Source organism: Neoarius graeffei, chromosome 11 (assembly GCF_027579695.1).
Source record: "Neoarius graeffei isolate fNeoGra1 chromosome 11, fNeoGra1.pri, whole genome shotgun sequence".
Classification (NCBI taxonomy): domain Eukaryota; kingdom Metazoa; phylum Chordata; class Actinopteri; order Siluriformes; family Ariidae; genus Neoarius; species Neoarius graeffei.
Window position 1 is genome coordinate 48,877,369 of NC_083579.1, and position 19,588 is coordinate 48,896,956.

The 19,588-nt window shown below is 41.5% G+C and overlaps 1 protein-coding gene across 1 annotated transcript in view; it reads right to left on the minus strand.

The window, feature by feature from the left end:
* Nucleotides 1-19,588, minus strand: part of nhsl1a (NHS-like 1a) — a 56,878-nt gene that overhangs the window by 21,374 nt on the left and 15,916 nt on the right. The window lies entirely within an intron of this gene.

A 19,588-nucleotide genomic window follows, 5' to 3' on the forward strand; every position in this document is an offset into this window, starting at 1 on the left:
TATTGGAGTACAGTTTTATTATACAAGACTTGGACTCTCATAAAAGCAAGATATCATGTCATAACATTTTTTTTTCATTGAATCTCTGAAGCAAACTGATCGTCCATTGCTAATCCAGTTTATTCATTTTCATCCAGATACCGTGATAAGAGTATTTAAAGAAAATAAGCAATGTTAAGTACAGAGACAGGAACATGAGGATGATTTGGAAACTCCAGTCATGTGTCATGTCCAAAGCAGTCTATAGAGTACACCACCAGTCCAATAAAGCATTTCTAGGTCAATGCATCTGAACACAGTGGCTCTTTATGTCTCTGACTGGCCAAAGCAAACCCAAATCACACTATTAATTATGCCATAAGCCTCAGGGTGAGCAAAACCAAGTCAGACACATTATTATGATCGAAAGGGCATGTGGGTGTTTATTGATCCTTCCCCTTATAATCCCACTAGAACAGGACAGTTCTGGATGACGATAGAAAATTTTGAGAGAATGGTTTGTAAATATTTATTAAAAGATGCTGCAATCTAAACTAGATTATTCTATCTACATTCATTGGATATGAGCAATCGCACACACTGATTGGCTACTCTACTACTAGGCTATCAGCTCATATACCACGAGTAGAGAAAAATAAAATGGTGGAGCATGTTGCTGAACCAACCAAGGACGAAATAAACACTCTTCTCAAACACCCCCCCACACACTAAATAAATAAATAAATAAAAAGAAATAAAAGAAAAGCAACAAAATATGGAATAAAAGCATTCGATGGTAAGAACATCTCATTATCTCTAGCCGCTTTATCCTGTTCTACAGGGTCACAGGCAAGCTGGAGCCTATCCCAGCTGACTACGGGCAAAAGGCGGGGTACACCCTGGACAAGTCGCCAGGTCATCACAGGGTGACACATAGACACAGACAACCATTCACACCTACGGTCAATTTAGAGTCACCAGTTAACCTAACCTGCATGTCTTTGGACTGTGGGGGAAACCGGAGCACCCGGAGGAAACCCACATGGACATGGGGAGAACATGCAAACTCCGCACAGAAAGGCCCTCGCCGGCCACGGGGCTCGAACCTGGACCTTCTTGCTGTGAGGCGACAGCGCTAACCACTACACCACCGTGCCGCCCTGGTAAGAACGTATCTTTTTTTATTTTTCAAGAATTATTATTATAGCATTTTTCACAAATTGCTACTGTCATTTGTTTGATCTGTTTACATTCTAAGCAGAAATGATTTTGTTGGACGTTTTGTGTAAAGTTCTTATTGATCGAATTTGCAAAAAAATTAAAATAAAAATGCTCTGTTTCTCAAAATCCAGTGAATGTGGATAGAATAAAACAGTTATTCCGCTCAATCTTGTCATACATGACTTATAGCCAACTCGGTGCTACGTGCCTCATCGGCTATCGGCTTACGTATGACTCAATTTTGTGTAATAACTGTTAAGTATCTTTGGCAGCTTTCGTTATGTTTATTAAGAAGTTTATTCAAATAGTGGAAAATGTATGTACATTAGTGCATTTCATAAGTATTCACACCCCTTGAACAATTTTTGTAGTGTTAAAAATGGAGCTGAAATGGATTAAAAGGTAATATAGTCGATGCCTGGTGTGCAATTAAAGTGTCATATAATCTCAATACAAATACACCTGCCCATGGAAGGCTCCAGAGACTTACCTGATACCTAAAATGCTTTGTGACATCGTACACAGTGGACATCAACAAATTATGTGACATCTGATAGTAACTGTTCACACCAGAATTAATTTAGGGGTTTCACAGCAGCAGGGGAGGTAAAAACTTGTGCCAACCCCCAAACCCCTCCCCACTCACCCACCCACCCACCCACACACTTCAGTATGCTGAGCTATGTTGTGTAGATTCAAGACATACTGTAAAATTCCAATAAAACCCCCATTTCAAATTGTAAAACTATACAAAATACAAAGGTGATCTATATATGCGATGCAGTGTAACAGAGTGAAACAATAAAGCTGTCAGGTCATTTCTTAAAATATTTTGATAAATACGCTAATCTCCATAGCCACTGCAAATTGATTTCCCTTCCCTTTCCATTCCACCATTTAGAAACCTACTAATGTTCATTTTCAAAACTCTGACATCTCATAAAAGCTGTTTCAAGTTGATAAAACATCTGGTTCAAGCGTTTGTTCCTTCATTAAAATTATCCAGCTGCAGCAAATCCCTAATCAGTCATTGACTAATTAATTTTCCTTAATCTAACCTTTCTCACTAACAAACAATTTAATTAAAGTCTGGTGCTGACACGAGAGAGAAATATGATTAGCCATGCTTGCAGTATCACCGACTGGCAAGCAGAAATTGTTGTCTATGCTGGTCACTAAGCAACACTAATGAAAATGCAGCGTTCTCGGCGAGAATGTCCCACAGTCTCACAGCGTCATCTACAACAAAATATATTGAAGCATTAGCCCGCTTACAAACCATACATCACCTTTCACTAGTCTTCACAAGCAAGGTCACTTAGAAGCACATTCATTCTCCTACACAGTCACATCCATCTAACCCAGTATGGCAGCAATGAAACATCCCACACCCTAAAACACTGAAAACTATAGCTGACCTTGAGCCACTGCTCCCAAAGATATAAACCTGGCTGCAGAAGATGTCATTGCAAGAGAAGCTTACCCTTCTTCTTGAAGTACTTAATGACGGATTTGAGAGTTGTGCCAATGAACACCATCGTGGAACCTCAAAGCTGGCAACAAGGCTCCTCCAGAGAAACGTGTGTACCGTATGTGACAGTGTTAGTCTAGCATTAGTGGGAGTGTGTGTATGTGGGAATAGAGGCAAAATTGAGTGCAGGGAGGAAACGCGTCTCCGTGGTACTGCCCACTTTAGACACATTGTCTAGTCGTTTTATGCTGACAAGAAAAGCTACATTCAACCTCCCCCCTCCCCACTTTCTTCCCCCTCCACTCTCTCTCTCTCTCTCTCTGTGTGTGCTATCAGAGTTCTGCCTCTTTCAGACCCACCCTCCTTTCGCTCATGCATTGTGTTTCGTTTCCTTGTGTCTCTTGCCGCAGAGCAGTTCTGAGGCTTGTCTTTCTGCTTTGCTGGATCGAACATAAGTCCTCCCTCACCTTGTCTTTACTCGAAAGCTGAGCAGGTGTCCTGCAGTGGCAACTCTGCCAGTGTGCTATTCATCACCCACAATCAGCTCCTGTTTCTTTATCTAACACGAGTCTTCGCTCAGCCATTATGTTTCATCTAGAGATTTAAAGCAAAGTAAATGGAACTGGGAAAGGATTTCAAATGATGAGAGTTAGTTTTAGTCCTACTCTTGTTTAACACTGAAGTACTGCAGTGGCTCATCACCAAAGCAAGAACCATCTCTTTCTCTCTTTCACACTCACTTTACTTATCTCTCTCCTGTCTCCTTTGAAACATGAATGAAACACTCAGCGTTTTCACATGGGCCAGTCCACAGCTGTAGGTAGTTCAGTGCAGTAATTCACTCATCATTTATATTCTGCACACAAGATCCTGCATCATGATGATAATTAAATTGCAGACTGGGCTCTTCTTCTTTTTTAAAAACATGTGGCAGAGCCTGAGTAAGACATCTGCTCTTTTGTAAAGGACCATGGGTAAAGGGCTTTACAGTAGAGATGACATTTTAAAACAGGTACAAATACATTACCTCATTAAGTATTTATACTTAATTTGGACCAACTTGGACTATATTTTGACGTTCCTACATTTCGTAGCACTCAAACTGAGATTTTATGTCCAAAATAGTCTTGAATGTGTAAGTGGACAAAGAAAATATAAATTACAAAAATATAATAAAGTAAAACCAAACCAAACCAAACAAACAAACAAAAAAATAAACTTAATTGTGTCAAAAACCCTTAACCCTTAATTAGGTTAAGTATTCACCCCACCTTAGTGTCCAGGTACAGGGTCAAATTCAAACACTGAGTTTTGGTGGATGGCCTCTTATAGGAGTTGTGGTTGAGTCATATTCTTTCCATTTTTAATAATGGATTTAATGGCACTTTGAAGGAAATGATTTTATAACCCATCCCTCATTGGTCCTTGAGCTTGCTCCAGTACTTTCATTAATTTATTGATTGCTTCGCCCGCCCGCCTGCCTGCCTGCCCGCCCGCCCGCCCGCCTGCCTGCCTGCTTGCTTTTGGGGCTTAGAAATAGGAGTTAATTTGACTAATGATGTGACTGCAGTAGGTTGCACCAGACCTCACTTACGCCCCTTTTCCACCAAAGCAGTTCCAGGGCTGGTTCAGGGCCAGTGCTTAGTTTGGAACCGGGTTTTCTGTTTCCACTGACAAAGAACTGGCTCTGGGGCCAGAAAAAACGGTTCCAGGCTAGCACCAACTCTCTGCTGGGCCAGAGGAAAGAACCGCTTACGTCAGTGGGGGGGGGGCGGAGTTGTTAACACCAACAACAATAGCAAGACCGCGAAAGGTCGCCATATTTAAGTGACGAGAAGCAGCAGCTGTACAAACGCTTAGTTATCCATTATTGTTGTTGTTGCTGCTTCTTCTTCTCCGTGTTGTTGTTGCTTCGATGTTCGCGCCAAGTTTTATGCAAACGCAGCGACGTAACTGACGTATACAGCGACGTAACTGACGTGGCTCCCTTTAGCACCCTGAGCTATGGAAAAGCAAACTGGTTCTCAGCTGGCTCGCAAGTTGAACGAGTTGTGAGCCAGCACCAGCACTGGCCCCGAACCAGCCCTGGAACTGATTTGGTGGAAAAGGGGAATAGGGGCTTTACAGGGAAAGAGGTGAAGATTTTGTCCTTCTGTCAAGGCCATTTGTTGTTCATTACTATAAAAGGATTTACCATCTCCTAATATCTGTGGAAATATCTTACATGATTAAATAAAGCATATGAATCTCTGAATAGATGAGGAAATACTTGCCAGCTATGCAAAAGTCTTATTAGGGTTAGTACATTTAAGATTTCAAAGTAAACATAATTTCATAAAAATAAAAAGTAGCAATTTCAAGCAAGACAAAATGATTGTATTTTCAAACATTGCTGTTTATATATATATATATATATATATATATATATATATATATATATATATATATATATATATATATATATATATATGTCTGGAACTGTATAAGATCAACAGGAACCTAAGGACCTTCATCCAGAACTCAATGGAAATGTGGAAGACAACCCTAGAGGCCAACTCAAAACCCATTGCCCAAGTCAACATCAAGTGCGGCATATACCAAGGAGATGCGCTATCACCACTGCTGTTCTGCATAGGCCTGAACCCCCTCAGTCAGATCATCACGAAGAGCGGCTACGGGTACCGATTCCGTAGTGGGGCAACAATCAGCCACCTGCTCTACATGGATGACATCAAGCTGTATGCCAGGAACGAGCGAGAAATAGACTCGCTGATCCACACCACCCGGATCTACAGCGATGACATAGAGATGTCATTCGGATTGGACAAGTGTGGCCGGATGCTCTCAAAGAGAGGCAAGATGATCCGGACTGAGGGGATTGACCTACCAGAGGGCAACATAGGTGATATCCAAGACAGCTACAAGTACCTTGGCATCCCACAGGCTAATGGAAACCATGAAGAAGCCACAAGGAAGTCAACCACAGCCAAATACCTCCAGAGAGTAAGGCAGGTCCTGAAAAGTCAGCTGAATGGTAAGAACAAGGTCCGAGCCATCAACATGTACGCACTACCAGTCATCAGATACCCCGCTGGCATCATAAACTGGCCAAAGGAGGAGATAGAAGCCACAGATATCAAGACTAGAAAGCTCCTCACCATGCATGGAGGGTTCCACCCCAAGTCCAGCGCCCTGAGACTATACACTAAGCGGAAAGAGGGAGGCCGAGGGCTAGTGAGCATCAAGACCACGGTCCAGGATGAAACATCGAAAATCCGAGAATACATCAGAAAGATGGCCCCAAAGGATGAACTGCTAAGTGAATGTCTCAGGCAGCAGAACCCTGATGAGAGTGCAGAGGAGGAGGAGGAACAGACAACCTGGAGAGACAAACCCCTACATGGTATGTACCACCGTCAGATAGAGGAAGTGGCTGATATCAAGAAATCCTACCAGTGGCTGGATAATGCAGGACTGACAGACAGCACAGAGGCACTAATCATGGCAGCACAAGAACAGGCCATAAGCACAAGAGCCATAGAGGCCAGGATCTACCAGAGTAGATCAGACCCAAGATGCAGACTGTGCAAAGAAGCCCCTGAAACAGTCCAGCACATAGTAGCAGGGTGTAAGATGCTAGCTGGATCAGCGTACATGGAGAGGCACAACCAAGTGGCTGGGATAGTATACAGGAACATCTGCAACCAGTATGGAATAGAAGTACCCAAGTCCCAATGGGCCATACCACAGAAGGTGGCTGAGAACAACAGGGCCAAGGTTCTGTGGGACTTCAGCTTCCAGACTGACAAACAGATCCTGGCTAACCAACCGGACATAGTGGTGATGGACAAAGAGCAGAAGAGGGTGGTGGTGATAGATGTGGCGATCCCAGCTGACGCCAACATCAGGAAGAAGGAACATGAGAAACTTGAGAAGTATCAAGGGTTGAAAGAGCAGCTGGAACGGATGTGGAAGGTCAAGGGTTGCGTGGTCCCCATGGTAGTGGGGGCACTTGGGGCAGTAACCCCCAAACTGGGAGAGTGGCTCCAGCAAATCCCAGGAACAACATCTGAAGCCTCAGTCCAGAAGAGCGCAGTCCTAGGAACATCGAAGATACTGCGCAGAACCCTCAAACTCCCAGGCCTCTGGTAGAGGACCTGAGCTTGAGGATGACATGGATACCCCCCCCCCCCGGGGGGTGAGAAGGAGATTTATATATATATATATATATATATATATATATATATATATATATATATATATATATATATATATATGTGTGTGTGTGTGTGTGTGTGTGTGTGTGTGTGAGATTGTCAAACTTCTAGCCCTCATAGCCCTAACTTCCACAGTTAGTTCAATAGTTCGTTCACAGTTGGGAATCAATTCCTATTACTCAACTCATGCTATCCTAGACTCACACTGTGGTCCATGTTTCTGCCTTGCTGATCCTATTATGTGGTCTAGGTTGATTTGCAAAAGCAGATGGGTCTGTGGAGGCTCCTCTTCTCAGACAAGACATTCAATAAAGTGGCACATAAGCAGCTGGGGGCACACTGAACAAGCCTTTAATCCCCAGACTACCACCTCTGAGGCACCACCATGACAACGAGGGTGTGAAGAAACAGTGGGGTGGTAAGGATGTCTTCACTAATCAACTCAGCACCAGGAAACTGGAGTGAGATTTTTCTCATCAACACTGATTTATCACCACTATATTCTGCATGTGACTTTCAAAAATTCCTTCCCCACACTCCATGGCTGCATTAGGTTTGGCATGCAAAAATGGGATAGTTGCTTAATGACCCTTTTTTCTTCTCTTCAAAAAGCCTCTAAAGTTGGGTTTCTCAGCAGTCTATCGTGTGTGTGCTATTGTGAATAAACCAGAGAAAAGATATAAAAGGGGGAGATATAAAAAGGCCAAAATCTTCATATCTAATCTTATTAAGAAAATAATACTGATGAGTGACAAATTAAAGGGGAAAAAAAAAACAGCACCAAGTTAGTAAGGGGTTGGGGCACTACAGGCTGCCAGAACAGGTTCAAGTTTCAAATCACTGAAATGAAATAAAGCACGATGTTATCAGTAAAATACACAGAGATCATGTGTGTAGTAGCACTTCAATAAAATTTCAGTAATTCTTTTATTAAAGATAAGACTGTAAGCAATAATTACTACAGCACACCAATTTACACTCATCTGAGTTCAGTACTCACTCACTCACTCACTCACTCACTTTCAGTAACTGGTCTGGGACACTACCAACTGGCCTCTGTGCTGCCTTGAAATTACAACCCCAATTCCAAAAAAGTTGGGAATGCTGTGTAAACTGTAAATAAAAACAGAATGTGATAATTTGCAAATCATGGAAACCCTATATTTTATTAAAAATAGTACAAAGACAACATATCAAATGTTGAAACTGAGAAATTGTATTGTTTTTTGAAAAATATATGCTCATTTTGAATTTGATGTCAGCAACACGTTTCAGAAAAGTTGGGACAGGGGCGACAAAAGACTGAAAAAGTTGTCTAATGCTAAAAAACAAAACAAAAAAAACCTAATTTGGTTAATTGGTAATAGGTCAGTACCACGATTGGGTATAAAAAGAGCATCCCAGAGCGGCTGAGTCTCTCAGAAGTAAAGATGGGGAGGAGTTCATCATTCTGTGAAAGACTGTGTGGCCAAACAGTGCACCAATTTAAGAATAACATTCCTCGATGTAAAATTGCAAATAATTTGGGGATCACATCATTTATGGTACAGGATATCATTAGAAGATTCAGAGAATCTGGAGAAATCTCTGTATGCAAAGGACAAGGCTGAAAACTGACACTGGATGCCTGTGATCTTCAGGCCCTTGGGCGACACTGCATTAAAAGCAGACACGTGTCTGTAGTGGAAATCACTGTATGGGCTCAGGAACACTTCAGAAAACCATCATCTGTGAAAACAGTTCATTACTGCATCCACAAAAGCAAGTTAAAACCAGATATAAACAATATCCAGAAACACGGCCACCTTCTCTGGGCCCGAGCTCTTTTACGATGGACTGAGGCAAAGTGGAAAACTGTCCCGAGGTCTGACAAATCAAAAGTAGAAATTATTTTCAAAAATCATGGACACCGCATCCTCCAGGCTAAAGAGGAGAGGGACCATCCGGCTTGTTATCAGTGCACAGTTCAAAAGCCAGCATCTGCGATGGTATGAGGATGCATTAGTGCACATGACATGGGCATTTTGTACATCTGGGAAGGCATCATTAATGCTGAATGACATATACATGTTTCAGAGCAACATGTTGCCATCCAGATAAAATCTTTTTCAGGGAAGGCCTTCCTTCTTTCAACAAGACAATGCCAAACTGCTTTCTGCACAAATTAAAACCGCATGGTTCCATAGTAAGAGAGTCCAGGTGCTAAACTGGCCTGCCTGCAGTCCAGACCTGTCTCCCATTTAAAGCATTTGCCGCATTACAAAGTACAAAATATGACAAAGGAGACCCCGAACTGTTGAGCAACTGAAACTGTATATCAGGCAAGAATGAGGCAACATTTCTCTTTCAAAACTACAGCAATTGGTCTCCTCAGTTCCCAAACGTTTACAGAGTGTTGTTAAAAGAAGGGATGATGCAACACAGTGGTAAACATGCCCCTGTCACAACTTTTCTGAAACGTGTTGCTGACATCAAATTCAAAATGAGTATATTTTTTCAAAAAAATTTTTTTCTCACTTTCAACATTTGATATGTTGTCTTTGTACTATTTTTAATGAAATATTGGGTTTCCATGATTTGCAAATTATCGCAATCTGTTTTTATTTACAGTTTACACAGCATCCCAACTTTTCTGGAATTGGGGTTGCAGTCCTGAACAGAAATCAGTTTCTCTTTCGGGGTTATGGAAAAGATCTGTGAAATAAAAACTGGTCCTTTTTCAGTGTAAAAATACATATTCCCTGTTCCCTAATCATGACTATACCTGATATAAATGAATATTCTCAAAATCTGATTTGATATTCATATATTAACAGCTGCATTGCTGCATGAGGGAAGTCATCGTCTTCTTTCATGAAAGTAAAAAAAATAAATAAATAAATCCAGAGAAAATGCTTGCTTATGTAGGAAAAATCATTCGAAAGTCCAAACACAGTGTGGAGTCCCCTTAACAAGAGAGTAGGTACTCCTAGTAATGACAACAGTCAAGTGAGGCCTAACAATATCATCATGACAAGCTCTTATCATTTGTCCTTCAATGGGTAGCTCTGCACAATAGAGCTATTCAGGTCCAATGTCATCAGTCACTTACAGGTCAACAAACACTCATCAATCTAACTGCAAGCACACTGCCAAGGACAGCCACTTAAAGAAGACGCTATTTCTATTAAATCGTAAAAGCCACATGTGCATTCAAGATTGTGGGTTTGTGTTTGTGCTGACGGAAAGAACACAAATAGCAACAAATGCACCATATACAGTAGGTGTATGTTCTATGTATGCTGGAGACACAAATCTTCAAAAAAAACCCACCTCTTCAATTACTGTAGTGCCATCCGTGAGTCTATTCCTCAGGAAATGCTTTATGATTTTAAAACTGACAATTATAAAATGTGTGTGATGACGCAGAAACCTGGTATTTATAACTGCATATTAACTACTCACAAAATACTTTCAGCTAATTCCTGATCAATAAAGCATCCGTGATTTTAATATGGCAAATGTTTATATGGTCATATGTCAAAATGGACAGCAGAGGAACAAAAGTCTCCAAGCCAACCCACTCAGAAGCTTTATCTCCTTTCACGGCTATTACACATGACAAAAGACAACTGTTTCTCACTCCTAAATGATGCATGTAGACGTCATTACTATAGTAACCATGTTTTAGGGAGGAATGCCCACATTGTGACTAGTGATAGCCTGTGTAGCTCATCTCATCATCTCTAGCCGCTTTATCCTTCTACAGGGTCGCAGGCAAGCTGGAGCCTATCCCAGCTGACTACGGGCGAAAGGCGGGGTACACCCTGGACAAGTCGCCAGGTCATCACAGGGCTGACACATACTGTAGACACAGACAACCATTCATACTCACATTCACACCTACGGTCAATTTAGAGTCACCAGTTAACCTAACCTGCATGTCTTTGGACTGTGGGAGAAACCGGAGCACCCGGAGGAAACCCACACAGACACGGGGAGAACATGCAAACTCCGCACAGAAAGGCCCTCGCCGGCCACGGGGCTCGAACCCGGACCTTCTTGCTGTGAAGCGACAGCGCTAACCACTACACCACCGTGCCGCCCCCTGTGTAGCTCAATTTTAAATTAACAGGACACTTTCCAATGCACAGTCAACCCTTTTTGCCAAAGATAATAAAGGTGTGCATGACCAGAACGTTTCATTTTAACCTTACCTAACCAGGATTTCAATTGTAGTTTCAATGCTGTTTGGTGATGTTCAGGATCTGCAAGCATTACAAACAGCTACGTAGCTGCTATGGATTTGGTGTCTAATAGATAATTTAACCAAAATTAGTAATACAATTAATAAAATGATTACAATTTTCCCCCTTAATGTGTGACAAAGCAGTATACTCACTCACCCTCTTCCTGTTCCAAACATGTTTAAAAACATTTATAATGGTCCAGATGAATTGCGCTATGGCCAAGATCAATTGTTTATTAGCCAAGCATTTATTTTTTTAAATTCATTATATGATAGACAGCTCAAAGTTATAACTATTTGCCCCTTTTGTATTAAAAGTTTTGTTTTCCTATCATAATGTGTGACTAAGGTTTCACATATATACGACAACTTCATATTTCTAGGGAAACTGGAACTGGTCAGAGGCAACAGCGGAATACCGTGTGCTCATTTTGTAGGCTACTAATATACACTCATCATCCATTTTAATAGGAACACTTGTATACCTGCATATTCAGGGTAGTTTTTATCAGCCAATCACGTGGCAGCAGCACAATACATAAAATCATGCAGATACAGGTCAAGAGCTTCAGCTAATGTTCAAATCAAACATCAGAATGGGGACCAGCAGAGGACGCAATAACGTACAATAGCGATGTCACCTTAGGTGGAAATATCACAGCATGAATGCCATGGAAAACACACACACACACACACACACACACACACACACACACACAGAGCTAAAATGGAAAAGAGCTAATATACGATTGACTGTACAAATTGATTTAACAAGAAATCAGAACTCTCTTTTTTACAGACTTCATTTTTAATAAAAGGAATATTTTAGTAAATAGGCTACTTATTCCAACCTTTACAAATGTGGGTAAATAATTATTGTTGGCTATTAAGAAAATGGAACTAATGGAACTCTGGAACTTTTTTTTTCTTCAAAAATACTGTGGGAAAATAGAGTCATGAACCCAGTATCGTGAATCAAATCAAATCGTTATTCGGGTAAATTGTTACATGCCTAATTACCAGACTTGTCTGAGCTGAAAAGGAAGTCTATGGCTACATCCACACGACAACGGCAACGAGATTTTTTTTTTTTAAGTATCGCGTCCACATGGGCAACGGATCAGTAAAATATCAGGTTCATATGGCAACGCAACACTTGCTGAAAACGATGCAATACACATGCCACACCACTACGTGCGCTGTAAGACGGTCCCATCGGAGACACCAGAACAATAGAAGTAGACGCATGCGCATAACTCCGCATGCGCACAATGACTATCCCTGTCACTGTCACACGCACACACTTTCTCACTCCCTATCCTATGGATATAGTCCCTTTAAATCACGTGCTCATTGTTTGAATGGAGACGCGGAAAGAGGAATGAATGGGGGTAGATGGAAGCCGGTACGGCAACATTCTGATATCCTCCAGAATTCTTTAATGGTCCGGAATAAACATCTGAAGAGGTGAGATCGCTCCTTTTTTTTCCCCTATTTTTGCTGGCGGGATTGACTCTGCCCTAAGGGCTATTCTCTCACTTTCTCTCTCTCTCTCTCTCTCTCTCTCTCTCTCTCACTTTGCACCATTACACAATAAATATTCACAGTGAAAATATTTTGTAAGCGCGTTTCATGAACCAAGTTATAGGATTTGTTGACAACTCGCATCGAGTTCGTTACACTTCTACCCGGCGTGAAGCACATGTGGTTGTGACGTCATCGTAAACAAATCTGTTCTACTCATCCAGACGACTTCGCAACGGCTCCGTTGCCAGATTTTTTCACTCTGGAACCCATTCTCAAAAGATTTCGTTTTAGGGCACCCAAAACGCCAGTGTCGTGTGGACGCCAGGCCGAAACGATAAACAATTTTATCAGATTCACCTGAATCCGTTGCCGTGTGGACAGGGCCTATAGTAACTCAAATAAGCACCCTTTACAACTGTGGTGAACACAGCCTGTTTTAGCCCATCCACCCATGGTTCAAAGTTTTACACATGCTCAGATGTTTTTCTGCTCACCACAGTTGTAAAGAGTGATTATTTGAGTTGCTGTATCCATCATGACACCTTAAACCAATCTGTTCATTTTCCTCTGACCTCTCTTACCAACAGGGCATTTCCACCCACAGAAGTGTTACTCACTCATTTTCTTTTTTCAGCATTCTCAAATCTAGAAATTGTTGTGTGTGACATTCCCATAAGAGAGAAAGGACATCAGCCATGACCTCAAAGAAGCAGCTATTGCTGCTCATCAATTGGGGGACTAACTATTTGAAATTCACCATTCTACAGTGAACAGAACTGATTACAAATGGAGAACCTTGAAAACAATGGCCAATCTTCCTATTAGTGGGCATCCCAGCAAGTTCAGTCAAAGACCAGACTGTTTAATGCTCAGAGATATGAAGAAAAACCCAAGAGCTACATCATGTGGCCTACAGGCCTCTGTAAGCGCATTACATGTTTATGTTCATGACAGCACAATAACAAAAAAGATTAAACAAGCATGGCTTTCATAGAAGTGTGGCTAGGAAAAAGTCCCTTCTCTCCAAAATGAATATGACAGCACCACCTGGGTTTGCAAAATTGCATCTGAACAAACCACTAAAGTTTTGGAACAATATCCTTTGGATTGATGAGACCAAGGTGGAAATGTTTGGCCAAAATCACCACAAACACGTCATACCAACTGTCAAGCATGGTGGTTGAGTGGTGATGATTTGGGCTTGTTTTGCAGCCACAATACCAGAAAAACTTTCAGTCATTGACACAATGATGAACTCCATTTTATAGCATAATATTCTTGAGACAAATGTTCGGCCATCTGTCCTGCAGCTTAAGCTGGGCTGAATGTGAGTCATGCAACAGCACAGTGATCCCAAGCACACCACTAAATCGACATCTCAGTGGCTAAAGAAGGAAAAAAATCAAGGTGCTGGAAGGGCCAAGTTAAAGCCCAGACCTAAACAAATGCCCGCAACCATCAATAAACTGGCTGAACTTTCTCCAAAATGATGTGAGAGCCTGATAAACTTCTCCAGAAAATGTTTACTTCAAATTACTGTTGCTAATTGAGATTCTACATGCTACTGAATTATAAGGTGTACTTATTTATTTATCCCACCTCAGAGTTTTTTCTAGAAAAATTTAGTATGAGGGCGCTCACCATGGCGAGGGAGCAAAGCGGGGGGGGGGGGATGGTGCTGGTTGTCTGTCCCCCCCCCCGCCGTGCGAAGCCTTTGAAAAATTGAGGCTCCAATGGGACATTCTGAGGCTATCTGAGAGGGAAATTGTAACAAATTGTCTGTCAACATTGAAAAAGAAAGAAGTAATCTTCTTCTGCCCCGGACAGTCTTTGGCTTTCTTCCGTTTCGTGCCACGGGATGGCATCTTTAAATGCCCAAGTGTCAGCAAAAACAACTCGCGAACTACTTCTGTCAAAAGCTCCCGCGCCAGTGGGTGAAAGGTCATTCAGTCTCGAGAAATCTCGCTCTACAAGTCAGCTGACCTTGTACCGTATGTAACCCATGTCAAATCTCGCGAGAGCAGCCGCGACAAGTAAACAACCAAACAACATGGCGCCTCAGTCTGGAAAACGCCAATTCGGATTGTTTTTGCACCGTCTGGCGGTGTATCTACTATGATTGGAATATTTTTGGAGTAATTATAACGTATTTGATGATCAGACACATTGTCACGTGGTGTTGCTGGGATGTTTTCACGGAGAAAAGATCGTTTTGAGAAAGATTGCATGTTGTGCAGTAGCATATAAGTGCATGGCCTAAGTGTGACTTGGGGTTCAATCGGCATTTCGGTAAGGGGGCGCATGCCGAGAGTAAGAGGGCGCAGCGCCCCTGTTCCCCAGTTTAGACGAAAGCCTGTCACCTGGTTTCTGAATGTTGGTTTACTTTTTGAAAGAAAAAAAAAAGACTACATGTTAAACTCTTATGTTTTTGTTGTTGTCGTCACCTGAGGTTATTTGTTTGTTGGTGCGGACCAGACAATTGATATTTAGAACCTAACAAATACAAACATACAACTGAAGAAGACTGTACTTTCATTTTCCCATAACTATATATATCCATGGACCCAACCTGCCTTACAGTATGTCACTGGTTGACGTTGGTGGTGGTAATGTGTTGTTGTGGGGGATTTTTTCTTGGCACATATTTGGAATACCAGTCAAGCATCATTTGTATGACACAGCCTACCGGAGTATTGTTGCTGACAATTAGATCTCCTTACGCCTGGAGCACATGGGCGACTTCTCGTCGCAAGTGTATTGCGCTTTTTGGACGCAAGTTTCCCCTCTTAAGCTATCCCCTCTCACAGATAACGCGTAGCTGTGTGTGCACGTTATCTGTGAACAGTGGGCAATTTGGGGAGGGGGGAATGCAAGTCACGTGGAAATCATGTAACTACTTCGTAGGTGGGGATGCAAGTCACATGGAAATAACATGACTACTTCGTGGGCAGGGGTTGGCTTAGGAGGTGATCGCTTCGTTATCGCAAAGACACGCACACGCGACGATATCTCTGTAACAAGTCAGCGACTGGCGATTTTTTTGTCGCAGAATATCAAGCATGTTTGATACCTGCGATCTGTCGCAAGCAACAACAACAACAAAAAAATCGCCATTGCAAATATCCGCACACAAAGCAATTTTTCGCTTGCGTCAAAAAAAGTTGCACGACCAAGCGACGGAAAACCGCCCGTGTGCACCGGGCTTTATGGCCCAACAGAGGACCTTTGGGATCTGGTACAACAGGAGATTTGCACTGTGAATGTGATAAATCTGTAGCAATTATGTGATGCAATCATGTCAACGTGGACCATAATCTTACAGGAATGTCTTTAATACCTTGTGGAATCCATGTCATGAAGGCTGTTCTAAGGAGCCTACCCCTTTTAGTATGCTGTTTATAATAAAGTTGCTGGTGAGTGTAAAATAAAAAAATTAAAAAAATGCCCATTTTTGCAAATGTTTACAATAGGGTCATAAAAAGCAGCTATAAAAAGCATATGTTGCCATCTGACATATTTTTGAGTCAAAATCACCTAAACCACTGCAGAGCCACAACCACTCTTGCAGTTCCCAGCCAAGACACAGCTTTATTAACTCAATGCAGACAAAGCAGTAGAGGCAGCAGGCAGAACACCCTGCAGACCTGCCCTTCACACACTGCTGCTTAGTCACCATGTCTCCAATATATCACATAATACACAGCATAACAGCATGCAATGCAAGAAACACTGGTATGTCCTGCAAGGGATGTCGGAGTTCACACATCTACAGTTGGATTTTAATTATCTATACAATGGAGTGTAACCCAGCCTTTTGATAGTTACTATAAGCTCCTGTAGCTCTCATAATGACAATGTTATTACCCTATGTGTCTTTGCAAATTGATACCACAGAACACCGAAATATGCATTTGAGTCTTCTAAAAATAACTTTTCTGCATCCAAACCAATCGAGAATGATTCTGATTAGTGTTCTGTCAAATGAAAAAGAAAAAAAAAATCACATCCACATGGTCATGAATGGAAAGAGTATTTTTTATAGTGCAGGCCAATCTTATATCATGCCAAAAGCACATTTCATTACAAGGCTAAATAATCACACTATAATATTATATTATAGATTCTTCCTCTTTACATTAAAAAAAAAAAAACAGTATAACAGCTCACAGGAAATAAAACTGCAGTGGAACACACGTCTACAATATATTATACACGCCTTCCACATGTCCATATATACTAGGATGTAGAATTGATACATCACAGTAGATAAATCCTGAGACAGAACACATTAATAATAGAGAAACTAGCCTTTACTCTGTCTACATGAGCATATGTGGTTTATTGATTTGTGAAATGTCTACCTTGCCAGGAGACTGAAAAAGTGTGCCAATATCTGTGTCAGAAATCTGGGCCGGCTCCAGCTAAATGGGAAATTTGACCTCCTACAGTAAATCAGCAGAGAATACCAGAGCCTTTTAGGGATTACTGTTACACATCTACAAGATATTATATGAGCAAGGGTGGGGTACCGTGTGGATCTTGGATAAAACAAGACTATAGTGAAGTGAAGTGAAGGCAGCGAAGTGAACTTTCTTCAATATGAAGTCTAAATAATAATCAAGACCTAGCCAAGATCAAGTTGTCTTCAATACCAAACCTGAAACTGGGAGGTATTTAAATGCAGGCACAATTTCTTCTCGGCCTTTCTGTGTGGAGTTTGCATGTTCTCTAAGTGTCTGCGTGGGTTTCCTCCCACAGTCCAAAGATATGCAGGTTAGGTTAAATGATGGCTCTAAACTGACCGGGAGTGTGAATGGTTGTTTGTGTCTCTATGTGTGTGCCAGCCCTGCGATGAGCTGGCGACTTGTCCAGGGTGTACCCTGCCTCTCGTCCATGGTCAGCTGGGATAGGCTCCAGCTTGCCCCCCGCGACCCCACACGGGATAAGCGGTTACAGATACAACAACAACAATTTCTTCTCTAATTTGAGACTTAGCTTTCTGGATTCACTTTGGCTAATAACTTTAAGCATATAAAAACCTAGCGCCCGTGGTTGAGTGATGTATAGCTAAAAAACAATCTGTAAAACTTGCTTGCTATACATGTTATAAACAGTCATATGGAGCAATGTGATGAAGTAAAACAGACAATGTTTAAAAATATATACAGAAACTAAACTAAAATAACTCTCATTAGATCGCTAACAACAGTTATTAGCTAAGTAACTGTAGTTTAAATGTTCGTGGCCTAGATTAGATTTTCTTGCAATTTACTGCAACAAATGAGTCGTGCCCTGTTTTCTTAAAGTGCTCGGTGGACATTTTTCAATGCAATTTATTCAAAACAGTATTTAAACCAACAGAGTCTTTTAATGTAACCAGAATTACATTAGCAAGCGTGCTCAGAATAATTCGTTTCTGTAGATATTTTTCAGGATACTATTTTAGGTGCTATCTACAGTAGAATGTTTTGGGTTGTTGGTAAAGCCAGATAAAGTGAATTCAAGTACAGTTTCATTTTCATCTCATTATCTCTAGCCGCTTTATCCTGTTCTACAGGGTCGCAGGCAAGCTGGAGCCTATCCCAGCTGACTACGGGCAAAAGGCGGGGTACACCCTGGACAAGTCGACAGGTCATCACAGGGCTGACACATAGACACAGACAACCATTCACACTCACGGTCAATTTAGAGTCACCAGTTAACCTAACCTGCATGTCTTTGGACTGTGGGGGAAACCGGAGCACCCAGAGGAAACCCACGCGGACACGAGAGAACATGCAAACTCCACACAGAAAGGCCCTCGCCAGCTACGGGGCTCAAACCCAGGACCTTCTTGCTGTGAGGCGACAGCGCTAACCACTACACCACCGTGCCGCCCCAGTTTCATTTTAAAAAGGAAAATGTATCTATTCATATCACTTCTCTTCAGGTTTTTTCTAAATAAAAATAAGCACAAATTACAGGCTTTTAATGCACGCTCTTGTCCAGAGCAACATACAAGATACCCAGAGCAGCCTGGGTGATATGTGCCTTGCTCAAGGGCATTTCAGCCATTCCTGCTGGTCTAGGGAATCAAACTGGCAACCTTTTGGTCCCAACCATGCTTCTCTAACCATTAGGCCATGGCTTCCCTATACTATAAAATTACAGTAGTCTATGTTTTGCTCAGTAGGGTAGTAGTAGTAGGGAGCAAATTTAGTGAAACCAATAATCAAGACTGAGATTGCCTAAATTTTCCTAATGTTTTGTTATTCCATGTGTGAAATCAGAACATGCTGATAAAATATGTAAAGGTTTGGCTGTGTATTTAGATAACTGTTTCACACGCAATTTTCATGACTTAAAAAGTGCAAGCATACTGCAAACAGATAAGTTTAATATGCAGATTCCCAATATGTAAGCCATTTCTGATTCACAGAGCCCCTGCGCTTTAGGCAGACTGCTCATTGGCTGAAGCAGAACATGACAACAGGAGAGAAAAAAGCATCCAATCACACTGGCTTCTCATTCCCCAGTGCTTATTAATCATCGTTCATTGGTGCATTTTCTCAATTAACAGACCTGAATCACAGTAATTAATCATCAATTCCTAAGACTCGTGACTGCATTTCCTCTGATGTTGGACACCTAATTGTGCATTCTGGGATGTATAACAAATAATCACTGTGTGTAAGAAATACAGTCGTACTGCCTTAATGTTTAATATATTTACGCAAGAGAAAGGTCTCACTATTTAGCGGAAAGTATTTGATGAAAGGCCAGCTGTTATGTGACAACATGCCATATCATTCTTGCTTGCTTTTTTAGTACTTGCATCCATCTAGAACGGTGTTCAAAATCCCTTGCTGATTTATTTATTCACCCTGGGGAATGCTCTTTTCCTATGAAAATACTGCATGAATAGCATCCAAATGGCATTAAAATTAGCCTGAATACTGGGTGACA